Source organism: Mirounga angustirostris, unplaced genomic scaffold (assembly GCF_029215605.1).
Source record: "Mirounga angustirostris isolate CCGP_5_RB_7025 unplaced genomic scaffold, mMirAng1.0.hap1 SCAF_15, whole genome shotgun sequence".
NCBI classification, from domain to species: Eukaryota; Metazoa; Chordata; class Mammalia; order Carnivora; family Phocidae; genus Mirounga; species Mirounga angustirostris.
Genome location: NW_026991723.1, coordinates 66,526,475 through 66,550,145, shown reverse-complemented (window position 1 = coordinate 66,550,145; position 23,671 = coordinate 66,526,475).

Genomic DNA, 23,671 nt, shown 5'->3' with positions numbered 1-23,671 from the left:
ATTGTGACCTTTATGAAATTCACTCTTCACATACAGGGATTCCCTGAAATACCTTATAACTTTGATGGGAATTGTGTAGCATTCCTATGCATTTCTTCGTTATTTTTAATTTTATATAAAATATTTTATTCCTTTGTATTATTAAGCTGGTATTACTGTTATAAAGGAAATGTATTAACATTTAAATTAGAAGACTATGATGAGAATTTGGAATAGAATAGTGCATTGATTAATAGACTAGATGATTCAATCAAATAATGCTTTTACCTGAGTAGGAGCTAAAATTCTAATGACTTGAAAATTAGGTAATGATATGACTCAAATCTAGAAACAAAAACTCCATGACTACCTCCTCTATAAGTCACAAGTTTCCTATTACAGATTTTATTTTGAGTTAGGTATAACCAACCCATCATTGTCACAGACAAGAATCTGGTCATGTCACCCCCAATATTCCCTTTTATTAGGAAATCCTCTGCAAAACCTGGAAAGGCAAACTCAAAATTACTTGCAAAGTTTATCCCTAAATTTGAATGACACAAGTATTTTCTAAGTGAGCATACATGTGATCATCCAGGGAATCTAGAAGTGAGAATATAATAGTTTGAGGAAATCAAGATTACAGGTTTTTTTTGTTAAGAAATAAACTGGCTTTCTGTGTATCAGTGTATTAAATAACCTTCCAAGATCTCTTCCATAAAATATGTAAAGTAGCCTCACATCATGCAAAGTCCCATGCTAAGCATTACGTAAAGACAAAAAAAGCTGAATTTTATAATAACTGATGAAATGAGAAAAATCAACATATATTAGCACCATGGACCCACTGGTCAAGGGCAGGAAAAGTACTCAAAGGAATAATGGCTTTAAACTTCCCAAATTTGGCAAAAAGATATAACCTACAGGTTCAAGAGCTGAGTGAATTCCAAACAGAATAAACCCAAAGTAATTCACACTAAATGCATCACAGTCAATCATCTGGAAACTAAAGAAAAGAAAAAGCTTGACAGCAGTGAGAAGGAAAAGACACCAAGTGCTGAAAGAAAAGAACTGTCAACCCACTATATTATATCCAAAGAAAACAAACACCTTTCAGAAATGAACGAGAAATCAAGATGTTTTCAGATGAAGGAAAACTAAGAAATTTGTCACCAACAGATCTACCTTAAAAAATGGCTAAAAGAAGTTTTCTGAGCAGAAGAAAATGATAAGAGAAGAAACCTTGGAACATCAGGAAGAGAAAAAGAACAAAATGAGCAAAAATATCAGTCAATATCATAGACTTTCCTTCTCCTCTTAGGTTTTATAAATTATGTTTGACAGTGGAAGCAAACATTAGAGTCTTATGTGATTCTAAATGTATGTAGAGGAAATATTTAAGACAATTATACCGAAAGTAGAGGAGGTTAAAGGGACATAAAGGGAGGTAAGGTTTTTATATATCACTTGCATGGTAACATAATGATACAAGTAGACTGTGGTAAGTTATGCAAATGTAATATCTAGAACAATAACCAAAATAGCTATACAAAGAGTTACACTAAAAAACACTACAGATAAATCAGAATTGTTCAAGTCAAATATTGTTTACCCCCACAGAAAGGACAAAACAAAAATAAAACGGGAGACTTAAGCCTCAACATATCAATAGTTACACTAAATGCAAATGCTCTAAATACAATAATGAAAAAACAGAGATTGTCAGAGTGAATTAAGTAACATGCTCAACTATATGCACTCTACGAGACACTGTTATATTCAAATATAACAATATAGGTGGGTTGAAAATAAAAAGGTGGAAAAAAGATGTATTATGCAAACAGTAATCAAAAGAAAGCAGGAATGGCTATATTAATCAACTTCAGAACAAACATTAACAGAGGTAGAGAGGGATATTATATAATAAAATGGCTAATCTACTAAGAAGATTTAGTGATACTAAATGCAGCAAACAACAGAGCTAAAAATATGTCAAGAAATATGTCAAGAAAAAATTGATAGAACTGAAAGGAAAAATAGACAAATCCACAATTAAAGTTGGAGATTTCAACATCCCTCTATCAACAATTGATAGAATGGATAGACAGAAAATCAAGGATATAGAATAACCAAACAATGACATTAACCAACAGTATGTAATTGACACTTATAGGACACTCCACTCAACAAAGCTGAATACACATTCAAGTGTCCATGGACCTTATACAAAGTACATCATTACCTGGCCATAAAACAAATTTCACTGAATTTAAAAGAATTTAAAAATACAGAGTGGGTTCACTGACTACAATAGAAGCAAACTAGAAATCTATTATAGAAAGATAACAGGAGGGTGGTTCAGCTGGTTGAGTGTTGTACTCTTGGTTTCAGCTTGGGTTGTGGTCTCAGGTCGTGGGATCAAGCCCCATGTTGCGCTCTGCACTCAGCAGGGAGTCTGTTTGTCTCCCTCTCCCTCTGCCCCTTTCCCCACTCACACTCTCTCCTCTCTAAAATAAATAAAGAAATCTTTAAAAAAAAGATAACAGGATAATCTCTAAACAGTTGGAAACTGAACATAGATTTCTGAATAACACACTTTAAAGAGGAAATCTCAAGGTAAATAAAAAAATCACATTACACAGAATTAAAATGGGAAATATGGTAGATTAAAATTTATGGAACAAACTCAATAACAACAACAACAACAACAACACACACACACCAAACAACCCAATTTAAAAATGGGCAAATGACTCAAATAGACAATTTTCAAAGAAGATACACAAATAGCTAATAAGCACATGAAAAGATGATCAACATCATTAATCATTAGGAAAATGAAAATCAAAACCACAATGAGATACTGCTTTGCACCCAGTAAACAAACAAAAAGTAACAAACAAGTGCTGGCAAGGATGTGAAGAAATTGGAACCTTGTGCATTGCAGGGGGGGCAGGGAAGTGTAAAATGTATAGTTTCTATGGAAAATGGTATGGTTGTTCCTCCAGAAATGAAACAGAATTACCATATGAAACAGCAATCCTACTCTGGGTATATACCCAAAAGAAGTGAAAGCAGGGACTGCAACAGATTTTTGTACACCCGTGCTCATAGGAGCATTATTCACAATAGCTGAAAGGTGGAACCAGTTCAAGTGTCCATGGACAGATGAATGCATATATAAAATGTAGTATTTACATATAATGGAGTATTATTCAGCCTTAAAAAGGAAGGAAATTCTGACATTTGCTACAACATAAATGAACCTTGAAGACATTTTGCTAAGCTAAATAAGCCAGTCACAATAGGGCAAATATTGTCTGATTCTATTTAGATTAGGTACCTAGAATAATCAAATTCATGGAGACAGAAAGTAGAGTGGTGCTTTTCAGGGGATGGGGAGAGAAAGGAATGGGGAATTATTGGTTAATGGGTACAGAATTTCAGTTTGGGAAAATGAAAAGTTCTGAAGATGGATAGAAATGCTGGTTGCAGAACAATATAAATAATGCCATTGAACTGTACTAAAAATAGTACATTTTATGATAGGTAAATTTTATTACAATAAAATAAACCTGTGGGATATAGTTAAAGCAGTGCTGAGGGGAGATTTTATAGCACTAAATGAATACATTAAGAAAGAGGAAATGTCTGAAATCAATAATGTAAGATCTCACCTCAAGAATCTAGAAAAAGAAAAGCAAAATAAACCTAGAGTAAGCAAAAGAGAGGAAGTAATAAAGAGAACAGCAGAAATCAATGAAATTGAAAAAGGAAAAACAAGAGATACTAAACAAAGCAAAGAGCTGGTTCTTTGAAGAGTTCAATATTATTGTCAAACCTCTTCTAAGACTGACAAAGGAAAGAAAAGAGAGAAGATTTAAACACCAGTATGAGGAATGAAACATGGCATATCACTACCAACTCTCTAGAATGTATATCAAGTATTCTGTTTGAGACATATTAAGTTTGATATATGTCACAAAACTTTCAAACCATAAAGTAGGCACTGGGATTTAGGTGCCTTGATGCACAAGGACTGTTGTTGAAAACTGTTGTAGCAGGTCAAAAATATTTTTTGGTCATTTGCCATGTGACAATGCATCCTTCATCTGAAAACAATCAAACCTGATTAAACTATAATGTGTAGTGCCTTGCACAGCAATCCTTAGTTTGTTTTATCCCATGCAGATAATTTATATAAATCATAAGAAATGAAATGAGAGCAGGTAAGTTTCCTTATATATTTTTCATTATGTCATGAACATTTTTGCATGATTGCTACTTTATAATAGCTCCATTAGAGAAAAAATCAGCCACCTCTACATCCCAAATGATGTCATTGTTACCATTGGTTACAAATGAAGGAAGGTCACATCATAGAAGAAAGGAATGAAAGGTTGTGTCTATGTGGCTTAACTGCCAATGAACCTTGTTTATCTACCTCCTCACAAGATAGCTAGAGGCTGGGTGATTAATCAGGAAGCATGTTCTTCAGTTCTGCTCAGGTTATTGAAACTTGAAGTAGAAAATCTTCATCAGAATGCAGAGAAATCAGAGTAGGTGATAGCTGATTGCTATTTAATGTTGAATAGAAAATGGGGACTTTGTTGAGAAACCACTCAGACTGATGTCTGTATCCAAATTCTGAACCTTTTATCCACTGATTATAAAAAGAATCTATTATATAATTAGGCCCCTGAAAGGGAGAAAGTGGTCTCTACTGATTTTTGACCACAACTTCCACTAAAATGCCAGGGAGACACCATCATGCATGCCATTTAATGTCACAGGAATTTCTGCAATTACATGGAACAGTGTTTCTCAAACTTTTGGCAACTTTAGGTTACCAATTTAAAGTACAGTTTTAAAAGATTCATCAACTCTGTGAAAAATGCTGATGATATTTTGACAGGGATTGCATTGAATGTGTAGATTGCTTTGGGTAGCATAGACATTTTAATAATATTTGTTCTTCCAATCCATGAGCATGGAATGTTTTCCATTTCTTGGTGTCTTCCTCAATTTCTTTCATAAGTGTTCTATAGTTTTCAGAATATAGATCCTTTACCTCTTTGGTTGGGTTTGTTCCTAGGTATCCTATGGGTTTTGGTGCAATTGTAAATGGGATCAATTCCTTGATTTCTCTTTCTTCTGCTTCCTTGTTAGTGTATAGAAATGCAACTGACTTCTGTGTATTGATTTTATATCCTGCCATTTTGCTAAATTCCTGTATTAGTTCTAGCAATTTTGGGGTGGAATCTATTGGGTTTTCAAGTGTAAAACAATAATACAAATAAAATAGGATATTTTAAAAAATTAATAATTATAATTATTTCAGATCAGTGAGAAAGAGGAAATTATTTGAAATCTTTCACCAATGTTTCCATATCCAGTTTACTAATGAGTGGCTAAAGTTGACAATTGGGGGTATATCCAATTGATATATTCTTTTAAATCCCTTTTTCTATTAAGTTAGAACATTCTAATAAATTTTAGTCACCAGGAATGAACAATAGTGTTCAGTGTTATCTGATTAATGGTTCTGGAGATTCAGATTCAAAGTAGACCTAAAATTTATAAACAGATTTTTCAGTTATTACTTTAGGTATACAAAGGTGTACTTATTCAGCTACTATGTTAAGTATACGTGACACTCTGTAATATCATCTCAAAAACTGAAGTCAAATGTCTCAGTATGACAGATAATAGTGAATGAGTCTTTATCCATGCTTTGTTTCATTCATCTCTGTAAAGCATTCCTTCAGGTTTTGATTAAACATGCCCAATAATGTATACCAACAATTTCATTCTCCACAGGTGAAAAAGCCATCAGGTATTATGAAAGAGTGAAACTCAGAAATCAGTCTTCAACATGACTTAGTTTTCTTTTTGAAACTTTAATATTTTATCCTTAACTTGAAAAACTGTGATGTCTTAGTATGGTATCATAGATTCAGACTGTTCAAAATTCTGTCCATTTCAATGAGAAACACAATTTAAGTAAATTACTTAAAATCTTGGAAATGATCTCCAGTATTAGAAATGTTTCATCTAATGGTTCATTTCAGTCATTTGCATACCTTTATAACAATCTGCATTCTTATGTGCAAAAAAGCATTTCTTTGCACAGCATATTGAGAAAAATGCATGATTTGATGATATTCCCAATTATGCTCTTTTCTTTTGACTCTGAATTGAGATCAGGAATGGGCTCTGGAGCTGGAGTGCCTGGATTTGAATCCCAGCTCCACTACTTACTAAGCTGTGTGACTGTGGACAATTTACTTAACCTCTCAGTTTCTGCATTGATAAACTGAGGTTCATACTAGATAATAACAATTTCATAGGTCATTGTGGTAATTAAATGAGTTGATTCTTGTCAAGGTTTTAGAGCAGTGATTGATACATAGTAAGTGCTCAGTAATATTATATATGGGTAGCACTTTTTTTTTTTTAAAGATTTTTATTTCTTTATTTGACAGAGAGAGACACAGCGAGAGAGGGGGCACAAGCAGGGGGAGTGGGAGAGGGAGAAGCAGACTTCCCACCAAGCAGGAGCCCGATGCGGGGCTCGATCCCAGGACCCTGGGATCATGACCTGAGCCGAAGGCAGACGCTTAACGACTGAGCCACCCAGGCGCCCCGGGTAGCACTAACTTAAAAACTTACTCAGATATCAGTCATTTTATCTAATTATAGTATATGTAGCACATGTTGTTTTAATTGCTTTTCTAAATAATTACACTTTAGTAATCAGAAGTCTTTCTGACATGGATTGAAAGAAAAAAAACTTGAACCTAGCTTAAATGGAAAAGGGAATGCATTAGCTCATATAAACTGGGAAATCCTAGAGGAGATTTCACATTAAGCCTGGCTGAATTAAGAATTCAGACAATGCTATCAATAATGAATCAATCTCTTTTTCTCTCTCTCTTCAATCTCTTGGTTCTACTTTCCCAAATTTGGCTTTATTCTCAGGGAAAAAATGGCTATCAACCACTCTGTGCTTAAAGGACTTCAAAAAAGAGAGACTTTCCCTCTCGTGGCATCGTTATGAATCCCCATGTAAAATAAATACATGATAATGGTTTAAGGGAAAAGCTGTCTCGGTAATTAATTGCCCCTTTCAACCTTCTTTCCAGAAACAATTCTCCTTATCCCTGGATGAAATATCAGGCATGTACCATATCTTTTAGCTAATAACAAATAGTTTAATTTCTCAGTATTAAAAAATTCAGGCTAATATTAATGCTTCAATATTTCATCCACTTTAAAGCTTCTTCCATTCCCCAGCTTGGCCCTTCTTCAGGCTGTGAATTCTGTGATGGGAACATACAGGTGAAGTTAGTTTCCTCACCGTTTTCTGTCCCTGTTTTTCTGCTGCTTCTCTCCCATTCACTATGCTTCGTTCGAATCCTATAGTGTTGGAATAGGGGAACAAAGAGAGGTAAGGATAGGAAAGGTTTGCCCATGTGATACAGGTGTCATGTGGCTTTGGTACCCTCTGAAGAGTGGCCAATAGATAGTGCTCCTTCTTCTTCTAGTTAAGCCCCTTTTGTGGGTTTCTGGGAGACGTGTGGGGAACCTCTTACCTGCAGTTCCCTGAACCTCACAGAGGTCTCTTCTGCCTAAATGTTTGTTTATTTCCTGTTCAGTTCCTGGGTTCTGACAGGCAGCCCAAGACTTGCTCTGGAGAGTCTACTGTCCACTTCTTGATTGGGAATCCTTTAATACACGCAAGTTCAGCTTGTCTTCTGCAGAGTTGACATCTTGCCTCCAAATTCTGGAAGTCCAGGCCGCTTCCAGTGCAGCTCTGTTTGTCTGGCTTAGGAATGAGCCTGCCTGCTGGCAGCACAAGCTGTCCTTTTACTCTTACCTCATCTGGTCAGGCTTCCTTGCTGCCCTAGACCAGTGTTGCCTGGAGTTGGATAGATCAGTTTTTCTAGTTCTGGACTTGGTAGACATGTTTGGTTCTTCCACCAAGTTCATTTTTCAACTAAGCTGCATCGATAAAATAGGTAATATTTTGGCCTCCAGTTTTATTATTTGTTTTATTTCTCACATTGTTCAGAATCTAGATAGGGAAAAAGGTTCTCTTTCTTTAGATGGATGAAGAATCTCAGTGGTACAGACCACCATGCTGAGAAACACTAATCAATTGGAGGAAATATAGAATGAAGTTGGAGAGAGCCTAGGACATAGCATTTGCCTTCAAATTTTTAGTCTAATTAGAGAGCTAGGCAAGTCAGTCAACATGTACAGGTCAATGTACTAAAAACAATAATGGCTGCCTTTTTTGAGCATTAGCTATGTGTCAGGCTTTACATGTATTTTCTTATTTAATTCTTACAGCAACCTTGATTTAGGGACTGTTATAATCTTCATTCTACAGATTGAGGCTCAGAAAATTCAAATAACTTGCCCCAAGTTAGAAAGAGTCAGAGCTCAAATTTGAGCCCAGGTCTGTCTGATTTCAACTTCTTTTTTTTTTTTTTTAAGGTTTATTTATTTATTTTTTAGAGAGATAAGGGCACAAGTGGGAGGGGCAGAAGGAGAGAGAGGGAGAGAATCCCAAGCAGACTCCACGCTGGGCGCAGAGCCTGAGGTGGGTCTCGACGGAGGGGGGCCTCGGGGTTTAATCCCATAACTCTGAGATCATGACCTGAGCAGAAACCAAGAGTCAAAGGCTTAACTGAACCACCCAGGCTTTTAATCAGCACCCTGAAGGCCTTATTTTGACTTTTAGAAGCTTAGAGTCTAACAGAGAGCCAGACATGCAAATCTTCAATTTCAGGAAAACATAAGAAAAGCTTACTTCTATCAAGTGCTTTGATGTAGTAAATTATATGATATAAGGTCTTTCTTAATATGCTAATGTCATTATTTGGCAAAGACAAAGTGTCTTAGTCTAGGCTGCTGTCAAAAAGTACTATACGTTGGGTGCTTATAAGCAACAGAAATTTACTTCTCACAGTTTTGGAGGCTGGAAGTCTGAGATCAGGGTATCAGAATGATCGGGTTCCGGTGAGGAATCTCTTCCAGGTTGCAGATGGCTGATTTCTTGTTGTATTCTCATATGGTAGACAGTGAACTAGCTCTCTGGCCTCTTATAAAAGGCTTGATCTCATTCATGAGTCCTCTACCCTCATGACTAGTCACCTCCCAAAGTCCTCACCTCTGAATACATCACAATGGGGATTATATTTCCACATACGAATTTTGAGGGACACAAACTTTCAGTCCATAATAGTCCTAGGTATAAATGCATGAATCTGCATGAATCATAAAGCTCATCTCTAGTGCCCAGAGTGTGTATACTCTCCACTTGTGTATACTGACCATTTGTGTATGCTTACCAAAATGCAATGCCTTTTAATATATTCTGAAATATAAACAAACTCTATTCAGGTCAGAAAATCGCACAATTTCTGAGAGTTCAAAAGATTTATTTTTATTGTACTTTATTACATAAAGAAATATAACATTAAATTTCACAAAAATAGTAACATTAGTATTCTGATTTTATTTTAAAAGTGATTTTTTATATATCTACTCATTTGATACTAAAGTGTATAGTAATGATGGTATAGAATAGATCATCATTATTATTATCAATATAATTATTATTATAATATAAGGAGCCTGAGGTTCAGAGTTATAAAGTGGCTTGCCAAGTCACACAGTTAGCAGCTGCCTGGACTCTTTTCTCACTGTAAATCTTTCTACTCTACCTCAGTGCTACAGATACGGCCAGCAATCACTCTAGCTTTTCCTTGGCTAGTTCCTCGAGAATGATGGATATCTTCAAAAAGTTGCCAACGTGACTGCAAGAGCTGATTATTGGCTGGCTAGAAATAAAACATTTATCAGACACTGTGGTAAAGCATAAGTGCATTTACAGAGGCATTGTTTTTAATCATGAAAAGCTGGTATGACAAGTAATTTTTTGAAATATTAAATTGTGTTTTGCTTTCCAGCTCTAAAAAAAAAAATAAAAAAGAATGAGCAGTATTTATGTTTTATACTTTGTATTTTCCTCCCCTCACTCCAGAAAGGCAACCAGGACTTTGCATTCTTTTCCCCTGGGTGTAATTTCTTTCTTTCTTTCTTTTTTTTTTTTAAGATTTATTATTTATTTGACAGAGAGAGAGACAGCGAGAGAGGGAACATAAGCACGGGGAGTGGGAGGGGGAGAAGCAGGCTTCCCGCGGAACAAGGAGACGATGTGGGGCTTGATCCCAGGACCCTGGGATCATGACCTGAGCCGAAGGCAGATGCTTAACCAACTGAGCCACCCAGGCGCCCCTCTTGGGTGTAATTTTTAAGCAAAACAAAATTCCTGATAGAGAATTGCTTTTTATGGTCTTTTTGGAAGCTTAAATTCATAAAGGATAACATGAGGAGGAGGGAAGAGAAGCCAGTCTCTTCTAGGGTAAGAAGTAAACAAAAGCAGTGAAAAAGTTGGGGTACACCGCAAAATTTAAAAGGGGATGGTGATCTGCTAATTTGTGGTGTATTTGAGATGCAAAGTATGATCCATTGAAATATTCTTGGAAGCAGGAAGGAACCTCAAGATGCAATGATTGCTTGATAAAGCTCAGGAGGCTGGACTTTAGACACTAGAGATGGAACAAAGGCAAACATTCAGGCACCTGACAAAGGCTCCAGAGCCACAGGATTTCAAAGTTCAGTGTGGATAGATGATAGGTTTATCAGCTCTTCCAGAATGTCTCAAAGGCAGGAGAGGTCTCTGTGAATATATGTATTTACAAGAGCTCGCATTATCATCTTTGTATTGAAGGCAGAGTCAGAAAGGGGATTCTCAAAAACGTTGCTTTTCTATCACAGAAATAAAGGACACAGCAAGTGAATATAGTCAATGATATTGTGGTAGTGTTGCATGATGACAGATGTTAGATGTACTGGTGACCACAGCCTAAGGTATAGAGAAGTTGAATCACTGTGTTGTACACCTGAAATTAATGTAACATTGTGTGTCAACTATACTCAAGTAAAAAAAAAATAAATTTTAAAGGATAGCTTTTCTAGATAGCTACTAGCTGGAAATTTGAAGATTTAATTTTACTTGAAGATTTAATTTATTTTTATTTAGAAACAATAAAGAATATATGTGTATGTGAGTGAGGCAGAGTTGGATAGTTGAAATAAGTTTGGCAGATGTGAATAATTTTGACATGAGTGATAGGTACATGGAGGCTCATAATACTATTCTCCTTTTGTGTATGTTAAAAATTTTTCACAGTAAAACATTTTTAAAAACATTTTAGATATAATAAAACATAATGAAAACATGTTTACCCTCAATAAGATAACAATTCTTGCACCCCTATTGTGTAGAATAAGGTTCATCCTGGCCATGTTGGAAAGAGCCTAAGAAGTACAGCACAAAGGGAGTAGTTAAGTAGCAGGACCTGCCATGGGCTTAGAATGGAGAAGTGGTGATATACGTGATATGCATTTTCCATCCTTGGTCAAGGTTCTCTCACTTTTATTTTTTATATAAACAAAGTCATCAGAAATCAATACATTCTGTTTTAGTCATTTGCATGCAGAAATGGAACAAAAATGTCATGCATTTTTGGGGCTAGATGAGTACTTTGAATCAATATCCATATCTTTTATTATAAATATGGTTATTGTTCAGTATTTGATTCTATAGCCCTTTTTTAACCAAAACCTGAACAAAATGTTTCTGCTTGCTTTAGTTCCAGGACAAGCTCACTAGGAACAGAGGTGGGATTTAACTAGGGTCCCCTATCCACTAAACCTGCTAGATCCAGATAATCTTGCTGGCTTTTGTCCACCAGACTAGAAATAAAACCTGGCCTGGATCCTTACCAGAGTTTGGGGGCTGGATTTCATTTCCAAACTCAGACAAAAGCCCTGGTATCCAGTTCTTGCCCTACTACCAGCTGTGATGCCCCAAACTTTCCCCCACGCCAGCCCTGCTGGTGCTCTGGGATGACATAATCAGCCAGCCAGGGCTCCAGGGCTCTCAGATTCTTGCCCTGATCTCCTTAGTTGCCAGCCTCTTTCAAATTCTGCCATAGAACCTGCAGCTCAGCAGGCCCAGAAGCCTGCACCAGCAGAGCTCCTTCTTCTGGACTAGGTGTTTAACACCAGGATACCCCAGATGAGGAGATTCCAGCTGAGGGAAGTCTAAGCATCCCCCTAGAAAGGCCTGGAGCAACTTCTGAGGACTGCCTGTTCTCTGAGTGGAGCTGCTTTCAGGAGGGGCTGGATTCCTCTGAACCAATTGTGAATTAAATATCCTGTAGCTCAAGAAGATTTGAAACTAGCTTCCAAGGAGTACAAACTACCAAACAGTGATTCAGAGACACATCTAGGTCTTTGGGGGATGTCCAGCCATACTTAGGACTGGCCCAAGTGCAACTATTTCCCCAGAGGAAAAAAAAAACATCTACTTTGGAATGGCCCCCAACATTCAGGCCCCTGAATACCTTGTCCTTCAGGGCTGAGGATAGAGTATCAAAACCTGAAAAGGTTCAAAGGCCCCTAAAGGTCTCTGACGGGATGTGCAGGAAGAAAATGTTACAACTTCTATTTACATTCATTTGTATCTAATAGGCTAAAAAGGAATATACTTTAATAAAATAGGACATATGATTGGCAGTGGTACCCCCACTTGGTCCATGTGTCGCTTAAGGTGTAAGTTGTACCCTGAGGGGAGAATATACATTCCACAACTTAAAGGGGTCAACAGCTCACGCCTATACATCCCTTCAAGCCCATAGTGTGGTTCACATAGGCTTGGTTATGTGTGTTTATGAATTTGGTATCATAAAGAGTAGACTCTATAATGCCTAAATTTGTAATGACATTAGATGTGACCATATAAATCTGTTTTTTTTTAATTCTTATGTTAATCCCCATACATTACATCATTAGTTTTAGATGAAGTGTTCCATGATTCATTGTTTGTGCATAACACCCAGTGCTCCATGCAGAATGTGCCCTCCTCAATACCCACCACCAGGCTAACCCATCCTCCCACCCCCCTCCCCTCCAGAACCCTGTTTGTTTTTCAGAGTCCATCGTCTCTCATGGTTTGTCTACCCCTCCGATTTCCCCTGCTTCATTCTTCCCCTCCCGCTACCTTCTTCTTCTTTTTTTTTTTTCTTAACATATATTGCATTATTTGTTTCAGAGGTACAGATCTGAGATTCAACAGTCTTGCACAATTCACAGCGCTTACCAGAGCACATACCCTCCCCAGTGTCTATCACCCAGTCACCCCATCCCTCCCACCCCACCCCCCACTCCAACAACACTCAGTTTGTTTCCTGCAATTAAGAATTCCTCATATCAGTGAGATCATATGATACATGTCTTTCTTTGTTTGACTTATTTCACTCAACATAATACCCTCCAGTTCCATCCATGTCATTGCAAATGGCAAGATCTCATTCCTTTTGATGGCTGCATAATATTCCATTGTATATATATATACCACTTCTTCTTTATCCATTCATCTGTCGATGGACATCTTGGCTCTTTCCATAGTTTGGCTATTGTGGACATTGCTGCTATAAACATTGGGGGGCACGTATCCCTTCGGATCCCTACTTTTGTATCTTTGGGGTAAATACCCAGCAGTACAATTGCTGGGTCATATGGTAGCTCTATTTTCAACTTTTTGAGGAACCTCCATACTGTTTTCCAGAGTGGCTGCACCAGCTTGCATTCCCACCAACAGTGTAAGAGGGTTCCCCTTTCTCCGCATCCCCGCCAACATCTGTCGTTTCCTGACTTGTTAATTTTAGCCATTCTGACTGGTGTGAGGTGGTATCTCATTGAGGTTTTGATTTGGATTTCCCTGATGCCCAGCGATATTGAGCACGTTTTCATGTGTCTGTTGGCCATTTGGATGTCTTCTTTGGAAAAATGTCTGTTCATGTCTTCTGCCCATTTCTTGATTGGATTCTTTGTTCTTTGGGTGTTGAGTTTGATGAGTTCTTTATAGATTTTGGATACTAGCCCTTTATCTGATATGTCATTTGCAAATATCTTCTCCCATTCTGTCGGTTGTCTTTTGGTTTTGTTGACTGTTTCCTTTGCTTTGCAAAAGCTTTTTATCTTGATGAAGTCCCAATAGTTCATTTTTGCCCTTGCTTCCCTTGCCTTTGGCGATGTTTCTAGGAAGAAGTTGCTTCGGCTGAGGTCAAAGAGGTTGCTGCCTGTGTTCTCCCTTAGGATTTTGATGGACTCCTGTCTCAGGACAGGACCTCAACCATTTGGAGTCTATTTTTGTGTGTGGTGTAAGGAAATGGTCCAGTTTCATTCTTCTGCATGTGGCTGTCCAATTTTCCCAACACCATTTGTTGAAGAGACTGTCTTTGTTCCATTGGACATTCTTTCCTGCTTTGTCGAAGATGAGTTGACCATAGAGTTGAGGGTCCATTTCTGGGCTCTCTATTCAGTTCCATTGATCTATGTGTCTGTTTTTGTGCCAGTACCATGCTGACTTGATGATGACAGCTTTGTAATAGAGCTGGAAGTCCGGAATTGTGATGCCGCCGGCTTTGCTTTTCTTTTTCAACATTCCTCTGGCTATGCGGGGTCTTTTCTGGTTCCATACAAATTTTAGGATTATTTGTTCCATTTCTTTGAAAAAAGTGGATGGTATTTTGATGGGGATTGCATTGAATGTGTAGATTGCTCTAGGTAGCATTGACATCTTCACAATATTTGTTCTTCCAATTCATGAGCATGGACCATTTTTCCATTTCTTTGTGTCTTCCTCCATTTCTTTCATGAGTATTTTATAGTTTTCTGAGTACAGATCCTTTGTCTCTTTGGTTAGATTTATTCCTAGGTATCTTATGGTTTTGGGTGCAATTGTAAATGGGATCGACTCCTTAATTTCTCTTTCTTCTGTCTTGTCGTTGGTGTATAGGAATGCCACTGACTTCTGTGCATTGATTTTATATCCTGCCACTTTACTGAATTCCTGTATGAGTTCTAGCAGTTTTGGGGTGGAGTCTTTGGGGTTTTCCACATAAAGTATCATATCATCTGCAAAGAGTGAGAGTTTGACTTCTTCTTTGCCAATTTGGATGCCTTTGATTTCTTTTTGTTGTCTGATTGCTGTGGCTAGGACTTCCAATACTATGTTGAATAGCAGTGGTGATGTGGACATCCCTGCCGCATTCCCGACCTTAGGGGGAAAGCTCTCAGTTTTTCCCCATTGAGAATAATATTCGCTGTAGGTTTTTCATAGATGGCTTTTATGATATTGAGGTATGTACCCTCTATCCCTATACTCTGAAGAGTTTTTTTCAAGAAAGGATGCTGTACTTTGTCAAGTGCTTTTTCTGCATCTATTGAGAGGATCATATGATTCTTGTTCTTTCTTTTGTTAATGTATTGTATCACATTGATTGATTTGCGGATGTTGAACCAACCTTGCAGCCCAGGGATAAATCCCACTTGGTCATGGTGAATAATCCTTGATATAAATCTATTTTATGTATTGTTTTTTGTTTTGTTTTATGCAACATAGTTGTCTTGTTATCTTTTGGCAAAGAAACTAAAAGAGTAACAGTTTTCTTTCACTAAATGACAAGTACTCCAAATTTGGTGACCTTTTCTTTGATGACAAGTAGCTATCGATAGATGCCACCTAAGAGAGATCCTCAAAAAAGATAAAGACAGTTATTGTCTCCTTTCAAGTTAAAGGTGACTTTCTAACAATGAGTGAGAAAGTAACTGTTTTTTCTTTTGTTTTCTTTTATTTTTAATCCTGCTTTGGGAAAAGAATGTTGACAAATGCATGTTTTTATGTGTTTACATCATTGTCAAAAATGATATGTCTCAGACATAAACTTCTTATATCTTACACTAAAAAAAATTGAAACAGAATTCCCTAACCTATTTTAAGATCTTCCAAATGAAGAGTTTCAGTGGTTTTTTGAAACCATTTGATAAAAATTTTAAGAAGGAAAATCCCTTCTGACTCATTACAAAAAAAAAAATCGATTTTGACATCAGGGAAAGGGAGAATTTATGAATTTTAACAATACAGTCAAACAGGAAATGTTGTGAATAGGACTGAGAAATTAATACGACTTAGAAAGTGCAGCCAATGATGCACTTCCTCTGTTGGATCCACAGATCTTTTAAGAAATATTTTGCAGCTGTGATAGTCATCAAAACCAAGTATCAAAATAAAAAACACACTAAAGCTTTAATTTCTGCAACATAAAGCACTAAGTCAAAATTTTATTTAGGGGTGCCTGGGTGGCTCAGTCGTTAAGCGTCTGCCTTCGGCTCAGGTCATGATCCCAGGGTCCTGGGATCGAGTCCCACATCGGGCTCCCTGCCTGGCAGGAAGCCTGTTTCTGCCTCTCCCACTCCCCCTGCTTGTGTTCCTGCTCTCGCTATCTCTGTCTCTGTCAAATAAATAAATAAAATCTTTAAAAATTTTTTATTTTATTTTATTTTATTTTTTTAAAAAAATATTTTATTTATTTATTTGACAGAGAGAGATATAGCGAGAGCAGAAACACAAGCAGGGGGAGTGGAAGAGGGAGAAGCAGGCTTCCTGCCAAGCAGGGAGCCCGATGTGGGACTCGATCCCAGGACCCTGGGATCATGACCTGAGCTGAAGGCAGACGCTTAACGACTGAGCCACCCAGGCACCCCAAAAAATTTTATTTAAATGATGAAGCATATTCTATCTCATCACAATGCTAAAGCTGTTATTAATAATAATTTAGTGAGCTCTTTAATGCAGATTTTTAATTAACAAATATAATTTAAATGTTTAAATATTCCTAATTCATTTTTATTATATTTGTACAGTGTCTAGTTTGGTAAATAGTTTGTAGTGTACATGGTACCTAGTACTATATTATATTTATGTATGTTGCTTGTATGTACATATATATGTAAAGAGAGAGAGAACAACAACAAAAAAATTATGTAGGAATGTCCCTGGGTCACACGCATGAGATCCAGAATAACTGGACATAGCTTTTGAACCACAACTTGAAACAGGGGCTCTGAGGCTGGCTCATCTCTATCCCTGTAGTTTTAAGCACAAGTCCTGGCTATATTGAATAAATAATAAATGAATGAAAATTTCAGTATGGCTAGAGGTTTGAATTGTTCTGATTTAAAAATAAACATTTGTTAGTTCTTTCAAAAACTGTTTTAATCCAACCACATATACATAGAGCAGTGAAATAAAATTGCAAAATATTTATGCATTTGTTAAAAAAATTCTATTCCTATTAGACCTGAAAAAAGGAGCCTGATGTGTCTGTTAGTAACCACTAGATGGCAATAGCTCTACATTACTCTCCATCTCGCTTCCTAAGGATCCTTCCTTAATGGTCTTGGAGTTAGCACAGAATGTTATCTCTGCAGATATTTGCCAAGAAAAGGTGTATCTGTTATAGGAACACTGATACTGATGTTACTAATGCAAATGTATTTCTGTGCTTGTTTCTTGTTGCATATGTCTATGACTATTACAACAGTTATCCACTAATTTGATTATCTTGGAGTAGTAAATTATCATAGCAAAATCAATAAAGAATTTGTTTTTAAGCCATAGGAGTCCATAAAGGTCTACATGTGGAAAATTTAAGATAATTGCTGTGCTTTTATATAGCATTCTGATATACTCTTTCTCCTTCGCCCTAACCTCATGGCCTTGGAATTACAGAATGAAGATATGAACACAGTTATAAATACAGATAAAAAGATGGCAGAAGTAAGAGGTCTACCCTTGCTTCTCTCCCTGGCTATTACTCTGTATTCACAAACAAGTCACCTAACTGTGACTGAGACCTGTCCAGTTTCTCTTCCATGGAGCAGATCTACAAAGAACACCTGCAAAATGCATAAGATTTTGGACAGAAAATGACAGAATTGGAGGCAAGATAATGGCTGGGCAATATGAAATGCTCTTCAGCTCAATACCTTAGGAAAATGATACAGTGAAATTTTCTTTTGAAATAGGAACAGTATTTAAATCAACGCTTTCATGAAGCTGTTCTGTTTGAATTTATTCATATAGGTGTATAATAAGGGTAGTAGAAAGAAACCATACCCAAAATTCAGGAGTTGAACTAACTAGTTTGGTCTAAAGCCCTCATAGATAATACCTAGATCTTTTAAGATGTCTTTTTCTATGAATTTATCAACTATTGGCTCTTACTGACTAAAAAATTAGGAAATGAAACTAGTTACATTAATTTTTTTTTTAAAGAAACTCTTGACCTTTGAATTTGTATCTGTTTTTTTTTTTTAAGATTTATTTATTTGAGAAAGAGGGCATGAGTGGGAGGAGCAGAGGGAGAGAGACTTATCCAGCAGACTGTGCTAAGCACAGAGCCCAGTGTGGGGCTCAGTCTCACAACCCTGAGATCATGGCCTGAGCTGAAACCAAGAGTCAGACACTTAACCAACTGTGCCACCCAGGTGCCCCTGAATTTGTATATTTTTATTTCTCAAATACTTTAAGCTCTGATGGGTTCAGAAATGCAATTTTATTTTAGCATCTTCTCTCTATGCCCTGACAACTGTCTCCTGTCCTCCTCTCCCACTTTTCAGATCTTTTTGAGGGATATATATATATATATATATATATATATATATTACTTATTTATTTGAGTGAGAGAGAGAGCACGAGCAGGGGAGAGGGGAAGAAGGAGAGGGAGAAGCTGGCTCCCCGCTAAGCAGGGATCCTGAGGCTGGACTAGATCCCAGGACGCTGGGCTTGATCCCAGGACCCCGGGATAATGACCTGAGCTAAAGGTAGATGCTTAACCAGGTAAACCACCCAGGCACCCCCTGAGGGCAATATTTGAAAGGAAAGGGCAAGAGAGAGCTAAAATGCAGACACCCTGAGCATTTCTAAAATTAAATAAATATTAGTGATGAAGAAGCAAAAAGTCACAGATTACTGTGATTTATTTAAGGCCACATTTGGCTGTTTTATGATGGAAAATAACAGAGTTGTTCTAACCACCCTCATGATTTCTGCATTAATTTAACTTAAATTCCATCTAAATCTAGTTATAATTGGTTTCTTCTAGAGAGAATGCTAAGAGATTATTTTGGGATTGAATCTTCTCTTAACTATCTACAACCAATTGTTGTTGAAAATTATTTTAAAAACCGACCAAATGAATTGGAATCAATGTGGTATCCCAAAAGAACATTCATTCCATCATTCAACAAGCTCACATAGAATGTCCAGTACCATGTTCTCATATGACAGAGTCCAGAGCTGGGAGGGAAAAAAAGGCAAAGTGGTCTTATTCTCATGCACTTTTTTTTTTTCCAGGTATTAACTTTTTGGGTATCTCCTGGCTCACTTTTCTCACATCTCTTTTGCCAGAACTAGGTTTCATACCTCCTCTAGGCCAACCTCTACGAAGTGTATGGGGTTCTGTGACTCTCTTAGGTCAATCATGAACCATCCCTAGACAAGTCTGGGTACATTGTCACCTGAACAGGGATGGCGGAAAAATGTTAGTGGTAGGAGACAGTACATGGGCAGTACAGGATATAACTTTTTAGGAGAGAGGCTGGTGAGTTTGAAGAACTAACAGGTCAAGGACAAAAGTTTCTGCAGCCCTGAATGAGGTAGTATTGGAATGAATGGGAAGGTTCAAATGTATCAGAAATGGGCTAGTGAAGAGTGCATCTCAAGAACTAGACTGTGGAGGAGACTGGGAGTCTGCAGCACGGGATGACCAAGACCACAGTGTGTCCAGCCTTGTGAAGGGGGATCTATCTCCCTGTGTCATTGTTAGGAATGAGACAGGCATTTTCTTGGCACTGGATAGAAGAGAAACTCCTTTCTGATTCAGCAGGGCATTTGGTCTCAAGCACTGGATGTGGAGTTTGTATTTGTAGCCTTTTACTGAGATGATTCAGCCTGTCCCTTGGGCAGTGTTTTCATCACTGTGAGAGGGTGTGTTGGTGTCCAGTGTGCTCGCAGAATTAATCTGGAGAGTGTCATTTGTGGCTCCACCACTAGGCGAAGATCAGTGAATCCACACCAGTGGACCAAGAAGGGCAAGAACACCTGAAGTACTGACTGTTGGCAGGGAGGTTCCAGTATGTCTGGTTCACTTAGAGCCTTGGGAGACTCTGGGGCATGTACCACTGACTAGAGGGGAGTCAGAAGCCCTAGGTCCTGAAAGAGTCTTGGTATCTTCCAATATTGCAGACAAGCGTGGGAAATTTGAAATTTGAAGAACTGTTGGGACAAGGATTCCATGTGGCAACACCAATGACTATGCAAACAGCTGATATTTCTGAAGCCCTGGATGATAGGGTACCTGTGTGTCTGAAAAAAAATCAGTAAATAAAAAAACTATGGGTTAAGGGTTAAGTATGGTTGTGTAAGGGACAGATGTTTTAAAGCAAAGGATAAATTATATTCTATTTATTGTGTTTGGTCTGTGTGACTGACTCGAATCACCTTTATCAAGTATTCCTCACCAGTACCCCCCCCCTTTAAATGTGTCCTCCTCTAATGACAGCAGAAGATAAGAAGAAAATTCATTTTATAGAATGCTTTTCCCCATATGGTTCAAAGTTAAAGTGTGCCAGTGAAAACCACTTGTGTGTGATTTGGTAAGTGGACGAGAAAAGTATATATTATTCCCTAAAGACTGTCACAGGCACACACCTAGAGAGACATAAGGTCTCAACAGCTTCTCAGGGAGTAATGGGAAACCATACAACTCAGCACTTCAAACTGAACTCTCTCTAAATGTGTGTGTGTGTGTGTATAAAACACAACAGGGGACAGGAAACACAAATTAGTGTGGCTGAAGCCATTTTCCATAAATGCCTAGCCAGGTTGCATTAATTAAAATGTTTTTTAAAAAGGGAGGAAAAAAACCCATCCGAGGTTAATATAATGTTATATGTCAATTATGCCTGAATAATAAAAAAATGTGAAGTGATGACTGAATTCAACTGTGGCACTAGGAATTTGTAAATCTTTCTGGCTATGTTAGCTTTATCTCTGTTCAGTTGTCCTTTGAGACTCCCATGTCAACTTCTGATTATGGTGGCTATGAGACAGGAATAATACTTTTACAAACGTCTTCAAGGGCTGCCATCCTTTGTGAAACGAGTTGCGATCATGACAATCTATAATGGAGTGATCATCTGGAGTGTAAGTACCAGGCATTCAGAAACAAGAGAGAAAGCAGTCAGGACTGGAGTCATTAGAAAAGATTCTGGGATGGGGAAGTTGGTTTTTAAAAAAATTGTGGCAAAATATACATAAAATTTACCATCCCAACTATTTTTAAGCATACAGTTCAATAGCATTAAGAATATTCACAATAGTGTGCAACCAATCTCCAGAACTCCTTTCATTCTGCACAGTGAAACTCTATACCCATTAAGCAACAACTCCCCATCCTTCTCTCCCCCCGCCCCCCTGCACCTGCCAACCACCATTTTACTTTCTGTCTCAATGAATTTCGCTACCTTAGGTAACTTACATAAGTGGAATGGTTGTCTTTTTTGTTTGGCTTATTTCACTGAACATAATGTCCTCAAGGTTCATGGTATGGGGGAGTTTTGAACAAAGCCTGTAAGAACTTATAGAATTAGGGGATAGAAAAAAGGGGATTTCAAGTAGGGAAATATAGATATTTATTCAAAATACTTTAAAATATTTAGGTTTTATATGGGAAATCTATCTATGAGAAAGAATAAGTGTGTTTTTTAAAATGCTTACCACCTGTGGTAGTAAAGGAATCATTTTATTACAATAACGAAGAAAAGAAGAAAAACATATATAAAACACAAATTTAAAAATTGGAAGAAAATTGACAAAGTTACTGTTAGAGGTGAAGAGTTTAAGGACTCTGTTTCGTCAGTCACTGTATATCAAAGAGGCAGAAGTGAAATCATGCTGTAAATAATTGGAATACTATTAATGATGCTTACATGTAATCTCCAATTGTGAACCCTATATTGAACTAACTTATAGGTTATTTTCATTACCTTCATAGATATTGGTAACCAAGGGAAAGTGTAATAAATTTTTAAAAAGTAAATTACTTGATTTCCACATTAGGATAAGATCAATTAGCCATTTCCAGCTTCAGGTTCTCAAAAGAGACAGGTAGAGCTATGAAAAGAAACCAAGAATAAGTCAGAAGTCCTGCTTCTGATTAGCTGTAGGTCTTTGTGCAAAGCACTTTCCTCCTTTGCTTCATTTGCTTATCCATGAAATGGGAAGAAAGATATATAAGGTCTTTTTCAAGTCCAACATTCTGAGACATTATGCATATGATTTTCACTCAGATAAAAGGAAACCAAATGTTAATATTTATTTGGCAAGTGTTTTTCTCGATGGTGTGTCTGAGGAAGGTCCTGTACTAGTTGGTGAGGATGGACATGTGAAGAAGTTATAAATTGGGGACCATCCAGCTATGTTTGGAATGTTTAAGGGAAACTTTATAGGAAAAAACTTTTGACCTAGGTCTTGAAAAATCACCTAATATATGCAAAGAATAAATAAACATATCCATTATTTTTTTCCCCAATGAGTAATTTATGATTCTCAGAATACATTGCACAACTCCCTTTCATGCTACTAGGTTCCTCTGATGATTTTAGAACTAGAGAAAGAAAGCAAGTTATTTCATCTGAGAAGCCACCCCACTGCGCCAAAGCGTATAAAATAGAGATTGATGTTATAAAGGAAGATAGGAGTGCAAGAAAACAGGAATCAAGTAGAAACTGAAAATTTTGAAAAATCACCTGGAGTTAAAAGATCAAAAGAGGAAACATAGTAGTGATAGCTTTGAAGGTTAGCCATTGATAACTCAATGCTTTGCTGTTCCTAATGGGTCCTTACAGACACACCAAGGGAGAGTGGTAGAGATGGGTGGTAAAGGATGCTTAAACTCTAATAAGTTTCATCTTATCACAAAGGAACATAATTTCCATTTCAACGAGAACTAGAAAAGGCATTTATTCCATAAATAAGCATCTAGGATATTATGTAGTACTAACTAGGGAAATAAACCTAAAGAATATTTCAAGAAATTTTGGAAAGTTCTTGACTATGTGAGTGAAAGCCCCCAGACAAATATGAAATCAATTCCAAACTCTTTGACTTAATAGCTGAGACACCTTGACAAGTCAGTTATTTTTCTGAGCCTCAGTGTCCTTAGTTGTAAAATGACACCAATAGTAGTATTCTGCAACAGCGAGTAGCTATGAAAATTAAATGGGATGAGGATGAAACACCCATCCCAGGGTCTAGTGTACAAGAGATAGCCAGTAAATGCTATTTCCCTCCTCTCTCCCTGGAGTAGTGCCTAGCTTACACCAACCTGGCCGTACCAGTTAGGGTCCAATCAGGATATAAAAACCACACGGTGATTTTAATAAGTTTAACAGAAAGAATATTAACAATAACAGGGAATTGGAGTAACAAGGAAATTGATGGTAAGAAGTAAAGAGAATTCTAAAGACTATAGGAATGGCAGATAGAAGGAGTAGTCATTACCACTGGGGGTATGATAGAACTTTCAAGAAAGAGCACCCGCCATCCCTCATTCCTGTGGCTGAGATTCAGATATTGTTGAAGAGACTGAGGCTGTTGGTCACCAGTGCTAGTCGCCAACTGTGCACGGCAGGAGGAGCCAGT